The sequence below is a fragment of the Gymnoscopelus braueri genome (assembly GCF_963280865.1).
Source record: "Gymnoscopelus braueri genome assembly, chromosome: 6".
In the NCBI taxonomy this organism is placed as follows: Eukaryota; Metazoa; Chordata; class Actinopteri; order Myctophiformes; family Myctophidae; genus Gymnoscopelus; species Gymnoscopelus braueri.
Window position 1 is genome coordinate 38727311 of NC_137607.1, and position 5491 is coordinate 38732801.

Sequence of the window (5491 nt, forward strand, 5' to 3'; positions counted from 1 at the left end):
CGATATACATGCAGCCTTTTCATATGTGTATGTGTGAGTGTTTCAGATATAAATGTATAAATGTTTAACTTGTATGCGTGCAAGCATTTCGTATGCATGTGTATATGGCACAGAAGTATATATGTATGTGTATGTGTTTCTCATATGTATGCGTAAGTGTTCAGATGAGTATGTATAAAGTTTCATATATGAACGTGCATCTATTTACAAAGTATGTATGTATGTGAGAGTGTTTCAGTAGTGAGTGTGCAAGTGTTTCAATACTGAACGTATAGCATTTCAGTAGTATATGTAAGAGTGTCTCATCAGTGTGTGTGAAAGTGTCTCAAAATTGAATGTAAAAGCATTTCAGTAGTAAGTATAAGACTGTCTCGTTAGCGTGTGTGAAAGTGTTTCATTATTTTTGGCCTAAACGGCCCCTCATAAGAAGGCTATGTTTGTGTGTGTGTGTGTGTGTGTGTGTGTGTGTGTGTGTGTGTGTGTGTGTGTGTGTGTGTGTGTGTGTGTGTATATATATATATATATATATATTTAAAAAAAAAATATATATATATATATATATATATATATATATATATATATATATATATATATATATATATACACACACACATATATATACACACGAATTGGCTATTTATTATTTATGTCTTATTATAGGCTATTACAATAATTGGTGCAAGTCCCACCAATTATTGTAATTTTACAAATCCGATGATACTAGGTTTGTAAACGTTGGTCTGTGAAGACTGGGTTAATTGTCATCCGGCTATCCTCCTAACCACCTCTACCGGTTTTACCTGAAGATGTGCCTTGGGCTCCAAAACAAAAATGTAAATGCATGGATTAAAGCTGCATGCGTGTGTGCGTCCTTTTTCTGTATGATTTAGGAGCCTAATACTTTTGTAGACTGATGTTGTACGATAATGTAGCATAGGTTTTGTTTGTTTTGTTTTTAGATAACTTTCATGTCAGTCAGACATGTCTATGACTAAACTCAGATTGAAGTTGATGTGTGGGTGTGTCAGTGTTGCCATGTCTGCAAGAGACTTGGGCTTGTTTTTCTGTAAATTTGCTTGTAAATATTGGTAGTTGCGGGTTGCGTTTTTTTGGGCTTGTTTTTAAAGTGTAGTTGCTTATTTGACTGCGGTTACCCCAGTCTTATTTGGGCTAGTTTCCTGATGTTGTTTAAACCAGTGGTTCTAAAACATTTGCATGTTTTTGAAAATAGCAGATAGTTTCTGCTATTTTTTTCTTTCTGCTATTTCGCGACGCGTTGTTGTGAGCTAGTAGATGGTATACGTATGTAGAGTATACCTGTATATAGGCTAGGTTTTAAGTGCTCGTGTTGCTTCTTTTGGGCTTGTTTTCCTAGACCTGGTTGCTTATTTCTCTCACAAAATCTGGCAACACCGGTGTGATGTGTGTGCGTCGTGTGCATGCGTGCGTGTGCTTGCGCGCGCGCTTTATTCTGACAGTTGTAGTGTGTATCAATATGATGGGCGTGTTCCTCGCTTTACCAAGTCTCAACACGGCGTGGAGGGAACGGCAGCTCAACTCAACCTGACAAGTAGGTGAGGCACAGGACGACATTTGTCCTGTTAGTTTAACTCACACTTCTATTGCCAATTCACTTTCTAGAAACTTTACGAGCAACTACACAACTTTAAAGTTAAATAACTAGTAAATACGCAGCGTTCTTGCTTCTTACGGACAGACCAGCAACCAGGTGAGTTGAATTGTTCTTTTCCTGAGCGAGGGTTATTTGCCCTGGACTCCTAAAATGTATATTTTGTTTACGGTTTGCCTGAAATAATCAATATAATTAAAAAAAAGAGTGCATATGTATCATTCGTGACACAAACTGTCAGTTTTAGTGTCTGTCAGCCTTACCTGCGCACACCTGTTAGGCCTATACTGTATGACTCGTGTTTCAGTCTGCTGCACTTTTAATTAAGAACACTTTGTTTTAAATAATTTAATGCGCAGCCTAGGCCTATGCCTATACATTTCGAGGGAGGATAGGCCTATGTGTAAATTGCCATATAGAGAATAACCAATAATCATTCTATCCTTTACACAGTAGCAGCCAGGACCACAATGCATGATGAAACATGTGGCACCTATAAGCACTTAAGGAGTCCCTCAGGGCTCATTACTAGTGTATTTTCTGTTTTCTGTTATTGTGGGAAAACTGTCGCTGAAAATAGCCGATCAACAAGCTCACAATGCCCTGTGAGCTTGTCGATCTGTAATTTTCAGTGAAAGCTTTCCCCACAATACGGATGCTGGGGTTTTAAGTGGTTAAGTTACGCATCTCCAACTGCACACAATGCTGACATGCAGCAGGCCTGGCTACAACACTCATCATCGCATGATAGCCTACTTTTGTCCTGCACTGGTGTCACTCGCACCGCTGGAAACTTTGCCTGGGAATGTGCTTGCTCAAGAATTTCAGTCATTGTTTCTGGTAGTGTGTGTAACATCATTTTCAAGTAGGCCTATGCAACAACAGGATGGAATCTCACGTTGGACCGACTGACATTGGGCAGCAGCTCCTCAGACATTGAAGCTGAAATGCCCACTGCCCCTGGATTGAGAAAGACCTCAAATGCTCCAGACAAAGCCAACTGCTTGTGTGAGTAGGTGTGCAAGGTTAACCTTTTTCCACCTCATGATTCCAGAAGACCTCATACACAAACAGGCCACATTTTGTTTGTGACTGGTAAGCTTGTCTTATCAACTCCCCACACAAAATATACCTTCTCCACACACACACAAATGTTTTTGTTTATAAGACACAGGCAAATGTGACATATATCCCACTTCATTCTTAAAGCACTTTACAAATGGCCATATGATTGTGTAATACACCAGCTGCTGTTGTAGCCAATAGATGCTCAAGTTAGCTTCCCACCCTCAGTGCAAGACTATTTCAGTGTGCCAGCCACCATGGTTGGTTGGGGTGGGTGTAACTTGACATAAGCAGCTGTGGGCAGCTGCTGCAGTGTTGCCACATGCAGAGGAGGAGCCTTCAATATGTTAGGTATGTTGGTGAACCAGCTCTGCTCAGGCACTCGCAACCTGCTGAAGTTGGGACTTCTATGAACATGGGTGGGAACCTGTACTTTGACTGAGTGCCACAAAGTGTGGATAACTATACATGTAGTACAATATATGCTGCCAATCACTCACATAATGCATTATGTAATAAAGTCACAAGGTTCTTACATGGTGAATATTGTGCAATGAATAAATCAAGGTTTTACATACATACCACAGCGCATGAACATTGCTATTATGTCTGCAAGATTTTCTGCATTTACAGTTGCTTTGGCAGAATTTTTGCCAATGATTGCACAAAACAGCCAGCTCTGCTGTTTTGAATTAACTGTTCTTCGCCACTTATTTTAGTGAGGTTTCAAAGCCGAAATAGTTCAGTTTCTCTACGCACACAGCCAGAGGCATCGGTTTCTTTAAACAGGTTTCTCCTCTCATCCGGCAGGGCTGACCTGAAGTAGAGGAAGTTACTAAGTTTCAGTATTGACAAGGATTATGCATGTCAAGAGTAGATAACTGGGTAACAATGCAACAACAAACTCAGAAGAACCATTGTGATGTCATCAAAATGTTTTGAACATTCCTATATACATTCTTAAAATATATACACACCTGTACCAGACCCCATCCTGACTGGATAAGATTATTTTGATAACTTTATGCAATATAATGTACACAGATATTCGCCAGTGAATGTCTAAAATCCGGGGCATAAACGAAAATATTAACCATAATCAAAAATATCACATGAGAAATGGTTATAGTAATTGGCACTGAATAGGGCTAAAAAGCTGTGTACTGGGGCCATGGACATTTTGGATGATGTAACCATTTCTTGTGTTAGTTAGGTGAACATGTAAAAAAAATATGATAATGCCGCAGTGGACAGCATTATGAGGCATTTTCAAATGGTTCACCTGTCAGTATTTTACAGATGTGTTGGTAATTTGATAGATTTGCATTGCAGCTCAACTCAGGACAAAAGTGGCAAATAGGAGTATATTATGTACCAAGTTGCAGTGTGCCTTAAGGCCTAAACCTGGAAAGATCCTTGTCAACATTTGAAGATAACACCCAGTGTAATTTTCCTGCAGCTGAATGCAATTAATTTCCTTATTGGGGATGGTTTAAACCCGTTCTGCAGGTAGACTGTCATTTTTGGTTTACTGCGATACTGTCAATAGGAGTGGCACAACAGTAACATGGTGCTGTCAAAAAGAACATCTCCTTATTGGAGTTCAATTGAGGCTTCAAACTTCCTTTAATGCTTCAATCCAGAACTTATATTAATGCTATTTATATGGCAGAGTATGTTAATACAATAGAACTAGTACATCTTGTGTCGGGTAGGTAGGTAGGACACCTAGTGTACTAGTGGAGAACTAGTACTGCCTGAAGCTAAATTTGGGCTCTCAGAGGGAGACCCTGGTTCGAACCCCAGGGAGGACATTAATTGCAGCTTTAAAAAGGTGCAGCAAGTAATTTGTTTTTGTTAGAATAACTGTTACATAACTCTATATTATGAGAACATTGTTATAACCCTTTGTTAAATAACAAGTGTCTCCCTTTGTCTTCAGCTCTTAGTAAACAGAAAATACCAATTTCATCCAATCAGGAGTGAGAACTCACAGGATAAGTAAAATTGGAAGAGATTAAGTAAACAAGTAAACAAAATTGGAACTGTAACGTGCTGCTAAATGATGTTTGTGGGCTTTTCTCTCCTAATTGGATGAAACGTTTAACCCAGTGGTTCCTCAACCTGTGGGTCGTGGGTCCTCACATGACAGTATAAGTGACAATTTAAGGTTGCAGCCAGAAAAGGTGGTGAACCCCTGGTATAACCCACCTGGACATGTATTTTTTATTTACCGTTAGGTAGGGTAAGTGATATTCCTTAAATTACTATATATTCTGATGGTAATCATTTCTATAGTTTGTTTAGTAACAGGGGTATCCAGGGCTCTCTCCAGGTCGTTAGTAAGCAGAATATGCATTTTCAAGTCACAATACATTTTTTTTTATCCCATCAGGAGAGAGAACTCATGCAGACAGGATACAGGACAAAATTGGAACAATATAAAATTGAAGCTGATAAATGGGAAGTCTCTCCCGATTGGTTGAAAATGTGCAACCCACCTGGAAATATATTTTTTTTATTAAAGAGCTGGAGAGATGGGGGGGGGGGGGACCCCTGTTATTAAACACTCTATAGCAATGAATCTATCTGAATATAGTGCTTTAACCTTTAACAAAAACTTTGTTTTGACCAAAACATATCACTGATCTTTAATCCCTGTTAATCTATAGCAATGATTACTATCAGAATATAAAACTTAATTTGTTTTAACCCAGAAATATTGCTTACACCACCACTAGTGGAAATATGTATAAAAACATGTAAATCATTTAATAAATAAACCATATTCATCAA